The following is a 15,465-nucleotide window of genomic DNA, read 5'->3' on the forward strand; positions in this document are numbered from 1 at the left end:
CTAGAGCCCAAGAAGGTCTGATCCCAGGAAGAAAACTGTCTGTCATGATTTGCTATTGTTGGCTCTGGGTACTTCCTGTATGACGTTTGCTACAGTGAAGTTACTTCCTTCTATAATTAGCACGAGTGTTTTATCATGAAAGTGTGTTGAGTTGTATCAAGTGGTTATTTTCCGGATCACTTAAGATAATTGTGGGGGTTTTTTCTTTCATCTATTCATGTAGTGTATTACAGTAAATGACTTTTATAGTGTGAGTCATATCTGTATTCTAGAAATAAGTATTATTTGGTCATGGGGTATGATCTTTCTAATATGGTTTTAATACCAATTATCCATATGGGACACTGACTTTTCTTTTCTTTTCTTGTACTATTTTTTTCCTTTGTTATCAGGGTAATGCTGGCCTCCAAGGCTGAATTAGGGTCTGAAGTGATGGATCAGCAGTTAAGAGTGCTTGCTGGTCTTCCAGAGACCTCAAGGTTTGTTGCTAGCACACACACACCAGGTAACTCACAACTACCTGTAAGTCCACCTCCAGGGCTACAACAGCCTCTTCTCACCTGGGCATGTAGTATACACAGACACATAAATAAAAATAAAAACAAACACTTTAAAGGAACTTAGGCATCTTCCTTCAATACTTGTTAGGTTTGAGGGCTGGTGTGAGTTCATCCCAGGTCTTAACAGAACTCACTAGGGAAACTACTGGGTCTAGAGTTTTTTTCTGCAGGGAGTTTTTATTACCGATTCAATCTCCTTATTGTTTCTAAGTCTATTCAGATATTCTGTCTTTCTGATGCAGTCTCGGTAGGTTTTCTTGTTTCTAAGAATTTGTTCATTTCATCTAAATAATCCTATCTGTTGTCAAAAAGTCATTCATAAAATTGTCCTATAATCATGTTTTGTTTCTACAGAGCCCATGCCGATGTCCCTGCTTTTATTTCTGATAATAATTTGAATCTCTCTATTTCCTTAGTCAATCTGACAAAATATTAATCAATTTTACTGAACATTAGGGAGAACTGGTTTTAGTTTGGTTTGGTCCTTCCTGAAACAAACTGCAATTTACTATCCACGTCTCCTAACCTCATTACTATATCATACAAACATTATTCATTATTTTTTCAAGATTTTGTGATCCAATATACAGAGGAAAATGGAAAGAATGAAATTCTGGAATTAGAGAAAAATAGTTAGATGCATGTGCACCCTGGACTCAGCGGAGTGAAATTTCACCCTACATCATGGGACAGAACACACGTGGGATGGAATGCACTGACTCAGTCCATGGTTCATCCATCTAGCCAAACATATAATCACTGTCTACCGTTATTCCCCCAAGTGATGCCCTACATATAGAACGTACACAATGATGATTAAAACTAAGTCTTGTGCAGGCGCAATGGCTCAGCCAACAGAAGCTCTTCAGGTCCAGCACCCTGAGCTATCTACCCCCAGATCCACAACAGAAGGGCACGACAACTCCAGAAAGTTGTCCCCTGGCTGCCACACACATGGTGGCATACATAGCTCTAATCTCACATACACACAATAATAGTAGCAGTAGTAGTAGTAGTAGCAGCAGTAGTAATTATTATTATTAGAATTATTTATATTGTTTAATTATTATAATTATAAATAAGTGATTAAGACATTTTAAAGCCACTTTCTCATGAAGATTACATACAGGTAGATGAAAAAAAAAGCAGCCATGACAGATAAGTCATATACTTTGTTCAGAGGTGGCAGAAACTATGAAGAAAATATAGTGAGGAAGAGAACAAGGAATGACAGGGTTGGAAGCGTGACACTGGTGCTCATGGAGTGTCAGGAAGGTCCCCAAACCAGTGCAGCGAGAGGCCTGTGATAATGAAACACAGTCCATCCATGAGGGAGTGAAGCCTCCTGTTCCATCATTTCGTAGAAAACGCCGAGTCTGCGGCCACACTACTCTGAACACACCCGCTCTCGTCACATGCAGTGTGGAAATTACGCTTTCTTCACCCGAAGGTTCTTTTGATCTTTTTTCCTTATTAAATGAAAATATACCAAAATCTTGTGCCTGTCGCTTACTGTATCAAGACCTCATATATATATATATATATATATATATTATTTTTTTTTTTTTTTTAAAAGGAGGAAAGAGAAACCCTGACTAAACACCCATAGCCTTCCCTTAAAGCTGGGTGCAATTATTGAAGTGATTCTTTAAAGGACTTGTTAAAATGCCAAAAGAGTGCCACAGAAAACACGTCAAATAAAGATTTAAGTTTTCGTTATGAAAAAAAAAGTGTTTAACGAGGGTTTATGGGGTCTTATAAAAACACCTTAACACCTTGCAGGCCTAAGGAGAAAGAGCTCTATTTAAGTGTCACACACCAACACCAGACCACCCAATGCTGGTGTCTAGAAGCCTCAAACAGGCCCATCCTTGGGAGCCTATGTGCAGGCCCTTAAGTTTATGGTCATTTTAATTGTATTTGGGTTATTACCTCATGCCCCAGAAAACACCTACACTATTTAATAAAAATGAGTGGAGAACACTGTTCTAGTTCAAGTATGTATTAACCAAAATCATAAAGTAAGTATGTTTCACCATAAATTAACTGGGTGTTTAGTGTTTTGCCTTCAAGTTGTATTTATTTTCTTCTAACATGGTATGGTTCAGTCTGTGCCAGATCCATGGTCTCTGACCTCTCCTTGAGGCAGCCTCTGCTATCTCTAGCATGTACACCCACACACACCTGCCCCACGTTACAAGGTGCAGGTGGTTAAGCTGGTTAGCTCCGCATATACTCTGCCTGATAGCTACAAAAGATCACTAGGGTTGAAAAGCAAACACACCTTAAGGAAAAAAAAAAAAAAAAAGAAAACAAGCAAAAATAATCCCTGGAGTTTTGCAGTCTTTTGCAGTGTGACTACACTGCAATTACTTCCCTTTACAGTTCGGATCAGAATGTTCGCATCTTTTACCATAAACAAAAGGAAAATATTGAACAATGAAAAATCCTCCTTACCTCTGTATTGGTGTGTAGTCTAGACAACAGATTATGAATTCTTGGCTTAAAAAAAAAAAAAGACAAGCAAGTAAAATTTAGAGTCACTGATCACGGCCCTTACATAGCTCCTCTGATTGCCGAGTTGGTCAGCTGCTCCCATTTCTGTGTCGTTGCAGCATCTGTTAGCCATGGCGCCTGAACACCTCCACCCACCACCTCGTCACGCCTAAAGAGCTCTTGCCAGAATCCTTCTAGAGTCCTAGTTTCCAGAACTATCGACCTCTTCTTCAGGGCTCCCCACCTCGGTCAGTACTGTCATCAGTGCTGGTGCTAGGGACCCAGATGCCACCGGTGGTGCTTCCTTTCCTTTGCTCCCCCATAGGGCAGGCAACTCAAGGCAAGCAAGCCAGCGTGGTACTTTAAAAATGAAAAGAAAGACAGTGTCAAGCATGAGAGCGTAGGGAAAGTAAATTTCACGAGAAAAATACACGATCACAGAAGTCCTGGAAAGGATGCTATTGTGCCCAACACAGTAGCCTCCCCCCCCCCCTGAATACTAACAGGACAGAAATAACAATTACTAATAGCCCAAACAGCCGGCAAAAACGTAAGAAACAGCAAATTCTTTCAATAATAGTTTAAACACAAATAGCCCCAACTCACCAATTAGAAGATGCAAACTTCACGTTCCATATCCCCCCACTGCAGGGAGTCTCAGCTGGGTCATCCCATAGACTTCCAGGAGCCTCCCGTGTCCCAGAGATGCTCCCACTGATTTCCACCCACTTTCCTGGTCCCCACCCCCACCCCACACCCACTGTCGCCAACCCAGTTTCCCTCTCCCACCCAGTTCCCTTCCCCTTTCTACTTCAGGTGTCTAGTTTATTCCCCCTTCTGAGTGAGATGCAAGCATCCTCCCTTGGGCCCTCTTTGTTACTTAGCTTCTTTGGGTCTGTACACTGCAGCATGGTTGGTTATTCTGTACTGTATGGCTAATATCCACTTATAAGTGAGCATATACCACGTTTATCTTTCTGGGTTACTTCACTCAGGATCATATTTTTCTAGTTGCATTCGTTTGCCTGCAAATTGCATGGTGTCTGTTTTTAATAGCTGAGTAGTATTCCATTGTGTAAATGTACCACAGTTTCTTTATTCATTCTTTGGATGATAGACATCTAGGTTGTTTCTAGTTTCTAGTGGGACTTCCAGTGGAGGGAGGGGGACACCAACCCACCCATAAAACCTTTGACTCAAAATCTGCCCTGCCTATAAGAATAAAGGATAAAAGATAAAGATGAAGCAGAGATTGAGGGAACGGCCAACCAATGATTGGTCCAACTTGAGACCCACCCCTTGGGAGAGAGGCAACCCCTGACACTATTAATGACACTATTAATGATATTGTGCTTACAGACAGGAGCCTAGAAGAGTTGTTCTCTGAGAGGTTCCACCCAGCAGTGGTTTGAAACAGATGCTGAGACTCACAGTCAAACATTAGGCAGAAATCAATGAGTCTGGTGGAAGATTCCGGGGAAGGATTGAGGAAGCCAGAGAAGTCAAGGACACCACAAGAAGCCTGGTCATCATGTATGTCCCCTAACGATGGAAACATGGACTGTCTCTGACTCTGTTCCCTGCCTCTGAGCCCCCTTTCCCCTATCTGGTCTGCCTTGTCTTGCCTCAGTGGGAGATGTGCTTAGTCCTGACGCAACTTGATGTGCCAGATTGGGTTGGTAACCATGGGGTTCTCCCCTTCTCTGAGGAGAAGGGAAACGGGGGGGGGGGGGGGGGGAAGCATGGAGTAGGATTAGGGGGAGAGGAAAGGAGGGGCTGGCATCACACTGTAAAGATAATAAATTAATCCATGAAGAAAAAAGATGTAACGTAAATGACAGGGATTTTAAAATAAGCTTGAGCTCTCTGCTGTCTCCCAGAAACTTACGTTAATGGCAAATACACTCACTGTCCAGTCATTGAGAGCCAAAGGGAGCTTTCCACCAAGCCGTGGAAGCCGTAAGTGAGCTGCAATGGCTCTTCTCACAACTAATTAAGTAGACATCAAACGGAAACTAGTCACACAAATACAGAAAACCTTTGAATGTTAAAAAAAGAAAACAGTTATTTAAAAGATATAGCAATTGAAATAAATGTATATATATATATATATATATATATATATATATTTCATACCTACATATGTATGCACATATCAAATGACGGGGTGCCAAGCCTAAGCGTGAGACGTCAGGCAGGTCCTGATATAATAATAGTGGGAGCCTTTAACCCGATTCTCACCTTTAGATATGAAACCAGGAATCAGTAAAGAAACTTCACAATTAAGCCCTCTCTCAGACCATTATATTTAATGGCCATATGCTGAATATCCCATCTGCCAGATAACAAATATAAATTCTTCTCCATGTCCCATGGAATACCCTCAAAACTCAATAACATTATAGGCCACAATGCCTATATGGTTACAAATGAAAATTTAAAATAACTTGCTTGAGCCCTGTGAGACTATGGTGAAATGAAACTTGAAATCTAGAGCAAAAGAAAACACAGAGACCACATGAATGTCAGATACAAAAATATAATTTTGACAAATAGGGAGGAAACATTACAATTCCTAGAACGTAATGAAAATGAGAGAACAATGTACCAGACACTTTTGGATACAGCTAATAAAGGTGTAAAAAGGAGGAAATGTTTACATTAAAAACACAGAAAAAGTCAGGCATGATGGTATGCGCCTTTAATCCCAGCACTCAGCAGGCAGAGGCAGATGGCTTTCTGTGAGTTAGAGGCCAGCTGGACCTATATAGCAAGTTCCAGGCCGGCTAAGGCTCTAATATAGCAAGACCTTGTTTCAAAAAAGACAATGAAACCTCAGAGAGGACAGGTGAGATAAAGCAGTGAGTAAAAATGTCTGCCACCAAGCCTGACAACCTGGGTTTGATCCCTGAGATCCATGTGCACACTGTGGCACACACATACACACATACACACACACACATACACACACAGAGACATACACACACGGAGACAGACAGACAGACAGACAGACAGACACAGAGACAGAGACACAGAGAGAGACAGAGACAGAGAGAGAGAGAGAGAGAGAGAGAGAGAGAGAGAGAGAGAGAGAGAGAATAAATAATATGTAATATAAAAGAAAACTAAGAACTTGTCCATCTGCGCCTTCAGATTTCAGGTTCCTAATAAGAAGGAGGAGGAGGAAGAGGAAGAGGAAGAAGAGAAGAAGAAGGAGGAGGGGGAGGAGGAGGAGGAGGGAAGGAAGAAGAAGAAGAAGAAGAAGAAGAAGGAGAAGGAGAAGGAGAAGGAGAAGGAGAAGAAGAAGAAGTCAGAGAGAACTTAATCATACAACCCAATGAAGCACCTCAAATCTCTAAAAAAAAAAAAAAAGTAGGAAGCCAAACCCCAAATATATCAGAAAGCAACTAATAATAAAGATTACTGCAGAACAGGCACAGCACACACCTAAGCCAGATGGGGTCCCACAGCTGAGAGGGAAAGTGAACTCACGCCTCCATCCACATCCTAGAAACTATCACCAATTGATAAGCACTCACAGAGGAAAAACTGGTTTTCTCCAGCAGAGTCTCACTGGGTGTACAAACCACGCTTAAGGGCAGGCCCAGCAGTAGATGCCCAATAGAAAATAAGCTCAGTGGTATTATTGGAGGTTTGTTGTCTCACAATGCTTTGGGCATTTTTTTCAGCCTTACAGATGTTTTGCTTATATTTTATGGTTTTCTGATTATTTTTGTTTTTATAGGTTTTCTGTGTGTGAGACTGTGGAAATCTCAGCATCTGCATGTGTTTTTGTGCCTTCTCTTTGGCTCCTTCCTTTTTCCGTGTTTTTTTTTTAAATCTCATTTTATTTTAGATACCCATATTTATGCTAATGAGAGGGAACAAGAATGTAGGTTTGGGTGGGTGGGGAGGATCTGAGAAGATTTAGGGGAGGAGGGATTGAAACCAGAATATATTGTATGAAAAAAAACGATTTTCAATTATTAAAAGGGTTATTGCAGAGAATAACCGGATAGAGACTAAAAGAATATTTGCAATCAAGCAAATATTTCATTCTTTGAAGTGATAAATGGGCTGGACAAACCCTAACTCAAGCTAATTAAGAGAAAAGAGAGGAAAGAACCAACTTAATACAACCAGGGATGAAAGGGGAGTTGTTACCACAGAGTCCTGTGAAATCCCAAGGCTCGTTAGAGAACGCTTTCAACACATAATCTAAAAAGTTGGAGAATGGAGAGGAATGGATTAACTCCTAAACACATGTGACCTGCTGAAACCAGACCCAGAAGACAGAAACGCAGCAAGTAATAAGGCTGAGCAGTACGTAAAATATCTCCCCACAGAGGAAAATCCAGCACAGAAGGGTTCACTGGTAAATTCTACAAATCTTTAGGGAAGACCTAACATCAATACTTCTTAAATTGTTCTGCAAACTAAAAAGGGAAGAAATGCTATGAACTGCATTTTACAAAGCCCCTTGTGTCTAGATATCAAAAACAGATAAAGACACTGTAAAGGGGGAAACAAACCTACAGATGAATTTTCCTGATTAATGCATATGCAAAAATTCTCAACAACAAAAATGAACAGAGAAAAGACTCTTTGTCTTCATTTTAGGGGCTAATAGAAAAATGAACAAAAATTAAACAGTTAAATTATATAATGAGTATTGGAAAATACAGAAATAATACATAACCAACTAGTCAGTTAGATAATAGCTCAAAGCCAATATCAAGACGGAAGTCAAATTAAAGGTGACACACATCTTCAATCGCAGCACATGGAAAGAAAAGGCAGGCAGGTAGGAAAGTTTCTGTGAGTTAAAGGCCAGCCTGGTCTACATAGTAAATAAAAATTATTTTTAAGTAATATATATATTTAAAAGAATGAATTAAGCTGAATGTGGTTGGCGCATTCCTTTAATCGCAGCACTGTGGAGGGAGAGACAAAAGGATCTCTCTGTGTCCGTGGCCAGCACGTTCTACACAGAGATTTCCCGGCCAGCCGGAACCACATAATGAAACCATGACTCAAACACAAACAAGCAAAAAAGAATGTGATACCGAAGTAAGTTACTGGTGACACTCATATACGATTCTTTTTGTCAACACAGTGTTATTCCTCTCTAAAGCACTATCTACATTATCGACTGTGTCTTGGGGGAAACTCAAAGAGCTTTTACACAGCGCACTGACAGTGGAGCGCTCTGAATGACCAGAGCGTGCTAGAGGAACAAGAAACCTCTGCATACAATACCACGCTTTGAAATACTGTAGGATGGTTTCTGCGGGGGGCCATGGGCTGATACAAATGAACTTAGCGTATGGCAGTGACGATACAGGACGGCTGACAAGAAGGAGGAGGACAAGGGGACAGGCCACTGATGGCTGAGGGAGAGGGCGCTGGGGTTTAAACTCTGATAGGCGAGTGGGAGAGGAGAAGCATGCTAAAGAGACTGACATTTTAAAGTTTAGGGCTTGGTAGCTACGCTTGAGAAATAAGAATGGAGCCACAGATGCTTAGCTATCTTCAAAGTCAGCAGCATCTTGATAGGAAGGAGGAAGTTGAGAGGGACAGATGACGAGCCCAATTTTGGCCATGTTGAACTTTAAGTAATGATGGAACAGTTGGAGATACGAAGACGGAACTCGGAATTAGAGAGCCAAGCTGGAAGTACATTTGTGTCACCCGCGAAATGTCAGCTGCTGAGATCACTGGCACGCGTGAACTCTTAGGTAGAGAAATAGCAACAAGGAAAAATCACAGGAACAGGGCTGCAGAGCGGGGGGGAAAGATGGAAAATGCATGCACGTGTGTCTGGGCTGACTATTAGCAGAAGACAGGCCAGCTTTAGCCTGACAGCTCTGACAGGCAACTTTGGGATGACACCTGCTCACGAAGTTGTGCAATCTCTGAGAACGGGCATGGCTATACGTGGGCTGCAGTGCCCGTGACTTCTACATGACTCTGTAGCTATTAGTTAAGGGGATGTAGGTCTGGCACGAGCAAACCTTAGTGACAGTCCCCTACCTCTTTGTCCCGTATTTAATAATCACAATGAAAAGACATTAACAACTTGGTATCCCACCCAAGGGGGAGTCAACCCTCTGTCTTTTCTAAAATTACTGACACTTCATTTCAAAGGCTTAAGGCACCTAGGATCGGTTTTCATTTCTACAAACAAAAGACACATACCACAAATGTGAGTGATCGCTATTGGTGCTTCCCAAACTTTGATGCGGATATTAATCACACAGGAATTTTGTTAAATGCTGTGCTGGGTAGTTTTATGTCAACTTAACATAAGCTAAAGTCATTAGAGAGGAGGGAGCCTCAACAGAGAAAACGCCTCCAATAGACAAACCCGTAAGGTGTTTTCTTAATCATAGGTTGAGAGGGGCTCAGCCCGTTACAAGTGGTGAGCTGGTGGTTCTGGGTTCTACAAGAAAACAAGATGAAAAAGCCAGGGAGAGCAAACCAGTCAGCAGCACCCCTCCATGGCCCCTGCATTAGTTCCTGCCTCCAGGTCCCAGGCCTGTTTGACTTCCTGTCCTGGCTCCCTTCAAGGATGGGCTAGAAGTTGGAAGTGTACACCAAATAAACCCTTTCCTCCTCAACTTCCTTTTTGGTTGTGGTGTTTCATCGCAGCAATAGAAACTTTATGACAACTGTAGATTCAAATTCATTAAGTACTGCCTGGAGCCTGGTCCACAGTCTTACCTCCCAACTGTTGTTTTGTTTCTTTAGCTAGCTCTAAGCTGATGCCTCTGGGGCTGGTCAGTGGACAAAGCCCCCACTGCCTCCATCACAGCAGGGCAAAGTGCGATGTTGTACTTGTAGCTACAGAAGATTCTGTGGCAAGCGAGGCAAATAAACTCGCCAGCTCAAGACAGCCTGGCAACACTGCAGGACTCTATCTCAGAAACAGAACGCAGCTGTGAGGTAAGTTTGTGGAGACGCAGCCTGTGTAACTTCCTGAGCAAGAGGATCAGGGTAAAAAAGATAGACTACAGGAAGAGTCCTAAGACTGGAGAAAGAGCTGGAAAGCGTGGAGAGTGATCAAGACACAAAAAGGTGATACAGATGAAAGAAAAAGCCTATTCCAAGCCCAGCTTTTCAGGAAAGCCAGATACCCGCTGGAGACAACAGACTGGCAGTCCAAGCAAAAACAGAAGCAGCCTTGTCCCTTCTGTTGTCCACAACCAAAAGACAGGCTCTCTAGGGATGTCACGGACACTAATACTCCATACCAGCAAGGTTACATAGGTGTCTGTGCATCAGCCAGGGAGCCTTCCAAGTAACTATACTCAGCGGAGCAACCGGCCATGCCCGAGAAACATTTCCCACTCCCTACTTGTTGGTCATGAGGAAACTCCAAATGCACCAACGTAATTTTGCATATGATTTTGCTGTGCTGAAAACATAGCAGCAATAACTGAAGAGGTGAGATGTACTCATTTTCACATTACAGATTAAACATTGTTCGTGAAATATCTTTAGGATCGTGTTTACTTATTTGTAAAATGATTGAACAACTTGCAATTACAATTGTGGGTAAATGTTGCCACCACCCAAAAGGTCGGGGACCTATGAAGGTGTCTGCACATGAGAACTTATAAGTGCTACTTTGGCGCTTTTAAAACAATCATGGGCCGGGCGGTGGTGGTCCACGCCTTTAATCCCAGCACTCGGGAGGCAGAGGCAGGCGGATCGATGTGAGTTTGAGGCCAGCCTGGTCTACAAAGCAAGTCCAGGACAGCCAAGGCTACACAGAGAAACCCTGTCTTGAAAAACCAACCAACCAAACAAACAAACAAAGCAATCATGGATAAGTTGCCTTCCCTAGTAACTTATTCCATATTCTCCCTTGAGGTTTATTATATCAAAGACAACTTCACCACAATGGCTTATCTGGGTTTTCCTCCGTGAATTCCATGAACAGACGATGTTGTTTCTCTTGCTTTTTCCCTGAATGTCTACTTCAAGGACTAGCTGACAGGAGTGACCATAAGCCTGAGCTGAACTATAGAGATTGCCAAAACTAGCTGCGCCGTGCCACTGTGACCCTTCAGCACCGCCTTTCCAGTGCTCTGCGGCTCTTGATATCCTGGAAACGCCATTTTGGATAAAAGTATGTACGATGGGCACCATTAAGAATAATCTTGAGCTCCTTTGAGTGCATGATAGCAGGAAAATGTGGACGAGGCGACTATTTTAAGGACAGCCTACCTTCCCCCGATGTCAAGCAGTCTCACGACATACAGGAGTGCGAAGATTGTCAACCCTCACCTTGGTGACACTCAGAAGCCCTGAAGCTCTCAGTACAAGGAGCAAGAGCAGCAGCTCAGAACAGTGTGGACAATGGAGAAACAACAGAAGCACCAGAGAAAACTCTAGAACCTCAAAGGCAAATAGTGAAGGCATCGTTTATGCTTGTGGTGGGGCATAAGCCGAGTTAGAATAGCACACCCCTTCCCCAGGGGGAAAAAAAAAACTACCTCAGAGGTCCCATAGGTCTCGTGAAGGACATTATATAAAATGTAAACAGCAGTTTCTCTTGTTGCTTCGTAGAATCTATGCCATAGATTAAAAAAAAAATGTGTCAAGCATCCAACAGAAGACGGTGGCTTAAAAAAAAAAAACCTGCAGCAAAGGGTACAGTGAGGATGCCGAACAGATACAAAAACGTATTCGAACACGTGAGATGAGGAGACCAGGAAAAATGTCCTGTCTGGCTCAAAGAAAACATGCAAACGTGTGCGATTCATATCAAGTAAAAGGATAATAAGACGAATGCCACCCACAGATAAAACCAAGTTCCCCACACGGCAGAGAAGAGGAGATAAAAATCGCCGCTTAGACCAGGCACATGCACGCAGTTGCCGCTTAGCTCCAGTTATAAACACTTATCTTACAACTCAAAATGGCACACAAAGCTAAGATCGGCTACGAGCCTGCACGCGCATGCGCTCTATGTTCCACGGTTCTCCAGCGAGACACATCGATTTTTCCTGGAATTTACCTCATCCTCAGTGAGACCCCCATCCGCAGTGTCTTAGGCTGGTCACGCTTTGACAAGTAAACTGCTGTGATCCTATAATTGAACACTGCTATCTGAGAGGCCGGTATTCCACGTCGCTCATTAAAAAGCAACTCCGAGCAGAGCTGATTTAATATTTTTAGAATTCCTACACACCTGGCATTCTTTACCCCTGGGCAGAAACAGGACACAGAAAATCACATCATTTCACCCCCCAAAGAAATATGGACTTTGTTCAAAAAGCCAAATGAGTATTGAATTGAGACTCCTGGGTTCTTTGGCCTAAAGTGGGAAGATGCTGTCAGGCCTGGGAAGCCCAGAAACCTGGTGTGATTCCTCTTCGCGATGGCTCATGCACCTTTTCTTCACTTTGCCCACAGGACGGATGGAAAGTCTTGTGCTCGCAAATGAAAGCCTCCACGCACAGGCAGAGAGCAGTGGGTAACTGAACTTTTCTTCCTTCCGGGCACGCTTGCGGGACACAAGGAGTGACCTCTCGCCTTGCCTATCCTCCTCAGGCACCACTGTGGTGGTCCTAGTCCAGCAGGCTGGAGGCTTTGTTTGCTGAGCGGAATTTGTTCTGAGTTGAGTATCTATTCTCTGTGCTCTCTCCAAGAGCGCCAGTTCCACACTCTCCTATGGAGGGGAGGCCGAGGCCACGCCTCTCCGCGGAATGCCTCTGCTATCTCTTTTCCTGTTCTCAACAGCTGACAGCTTTATTCAGAATCTAAAGAATCATGTAACCCTAAACAAGCAGGCTGGGAAAGGGATTAGGGATCCCTCCTGGACCAGGAGGAGGGGCGGATCCTAGGCACTCCAAACACTGCTACCACGGAATGCTTGCTTGGCCCATAAAAACCATGAATATCTTTCAGGCTTTTGGTGGAATGTTTGGGTTTTTTTGTTGTTGTTGTTTTGTTTTTTTTTTAATTCCACGATGGGCCCAATGGAGAAGTTAGATGCAAAATCCACATTCAAACAGCTGAATGAGCCAGCCTGTTGTGTGGGGTTACTTAGTATTGCTCCTTTAAATGCTGGAGAGAGAATGTCTGTCAAATACAATGGTCTCACTGTAGCTTGGTTGATGGTAAACTGTTCTGACAGTAAGTAGGCACCAGGTTCAGCTGCTCTGAAAGGAAAATCTTGCTTGTCTCCATAAAACCTTGTCATCAGCATAGAGAAAGGCTCTCCTGTTCACTAAGCCAGGAGGCATTCTTCCCGTTTTTTGTCTGAACAGTAGTATCAAGTTATTTCTGCATTCCCTACGATGTCAAATTAGAATGCTGCTTTTCTTATATTTAGAATTAGAATACCGCTCTGCCCCAGGAGAAACTCATAGTAAATACCAGGGTTGTAGAGCTAGATTTGTAGATTCATTCCGCAAAATAAAAAAAAAATAATAATAAAACGTTTACCAAATGTCTCATCTACGAAGTGGAGAGATACAGAAGTAAGACGCCGTCTCCGTCCAGGAAGAACGTACAGTGCAACGGATACAGGCCTGGCTGAAGGCACAGATGAGCACTGTAACGCCTCACAATGCTAGCACATGGCTGGTGTTATAGTCTGATGTCTAGAGCTGATCTGGATAGAAATAAAACATTGATGGTAGTAGAATGTCACACAGCTATATGGATGAACTAGCTATCGATCTGACCAGAAAATCAAGTTGGGACTGGAGAGGTAGCCTCCCAGTGAAAAGCACATATTTCCCTTACAGAAAAGGGCAACTCACATCAACCTGTAGCTTCTGCTCCAGGGGATCTGATGCCGTTATCTGCTTCCAGCAGCTGCACTTATGTGCAACACACACACACACACACACACACACACACACACACACACTCATAAAATTAATCATTTTCAAGTAGAAAATAAAGTCATTTTCCCCTTGATCTGTTTTAGTTGAAAATAACAATCCATGCTTTTTGTTATAAATTATTCATATCCCATCCCTTTTTTGTTATTGTTAATTGTTTTGTTCTAAATAAAGAAAATGATGGTTAGATTATGTGTGCTCATTCTCCATGTAGATATATATTTATCCGAGAAAAGGAGTTTCCTGAGGAGTGATTAACATCAGAACACAACACTGTGATAACGTGAAGCTCATGCTCACAAACAATGCAGTTCAGTTGCTTTAAAAGTCTACTATTCTGGTTCCGTGGGTCCTGGGGAGTCACTGTTCTGAACAGAAAAGGGGGAGGTAGGCAGGTGCCTCTTCGTGCGTGGGTTTCACTTTTGAGGCAGAACCTGGAGCTCTGGAACGTGGAGAGAGATGAGACAGTACCAAATAAATATACCAGGATTTGTGGTTGTAGAGGTCCTCAAGTGTGAGCACTGACTCAGCAGAGAGGGGGTTTTAGTGCACATTAGACTTCTAGTCCTTTTTTTTTTCCTGAGACAGAAACTCAGAGAAGGACAAGAACGAGAGCCAGTGCGTCTCTGGTTGATGCTCTCGGGATCTGTTCGCAGTCTGGGAGGTGGCTGTAGACCTCTCTCAGGAGGCACAGGAATGTACAGGTTGTGCTCAGAGGGCACTGTTCGTGGGTGTGATGTGGGAGAGTTACAATAATCTATTATTTGTGGGACATTCCTCTGACTTGGATCGCGAGGACCGCCCTCCCCCCAAAACTACCAGGAGTCCGAAGTCATATGTAAGATCAAAGAGCCTTTATTCCAGCACTCTGAGGTTGGCCGCTCAAACAAAATGGCGACGACTCCAAGGGGAATTTGCCGGCCTCTTTTAATGGCCAGACAGGGGAGTTCCAAGGTGGGTTAGGTAATCTTTACTTCTATTGGCAGAGATCAGGAGCAAGAGTAAAAGTACATTTGGGATTGGTTAGGGCTCTGGTCTGGCATTAGGGCTCTCTGAGCTGGTTCAAACCGGCCTAAACTGCTAGGTGTTCTTGAGGCTACTGTGACTCTGGTCAGGAGTTAGAAAGTTATTCAAACTGGTAGCTAGGCAACCCTACCTTTCCCAGGCCAGGCGTCCTGGCGGCTCCATTGGCTATCCGAAGCAAGTGTTGTGGCAATTTCTCAGGAACCCCCAAGACCACCAGGAAAACAAAAGTTCTGCAAGCACACGAAGATCTTTATTTACAGCTCGAGCTCGGCGGCAACCGTCACCAACGCAGTGGTATCCAGAGGCAACCCTGTGCTCTGGTCTGAGGGTATTTTATAGGTCTCTTTTTCCCCCAGCATCCCTGAGGCAACTTGGCAAATGCTTACGGGTTAGGATACAGAAAGGAGTCTTTCCATTCATCGTGATAGGTTATGAGAGGGTGCCAAAACCATAGCGGGTCTGACCTTCTCTGTTCTTTCTCTGGGCCAGTTCCCTGGCAACCTTATCTCCTGTAGGAGGAA

The 15,465-nt window shown here is 43.2% G+C and overlaps 1 long non-coding RNA gene across 1 annotated transcript; it reads right to left on the bottom strand.

Moving 5' to 3' along the window:
• Positions 1-1,667: 1,667 nt before the first annotated feature.
• Positions 1,668-15,220, bottom strand: LOC311583649. Its single transcript, XR_014774623.1, has 6 exons — positions 15,075-15,220; positions 13,515-13,683; positions 4,945-5,094; positions 3,301-3,416; positions 3,018-3,062; positions 1,668-2,029 (listed from the first exon to the last, which is right to left on the bottom strand). It is a non-coding gene; the product is annotated as an uncharacterized lncRNA (long non-coding RNA).
• Positions 15,221-15,465: the final 245 nt, after the last annotated feature.

The sequence above is a fragment of the Acomys minous genome (genome assembly GCF_964271855.1).
Source record: "Acomys minous genome assembly, chromosome: 14".
NCBI classification, from domain to species: domain Eukaryota; kingdom Metazoa; phylum Chordata; class Mammalia; order Rodentia; family Muridae; genus Acomys; species Acomys minous.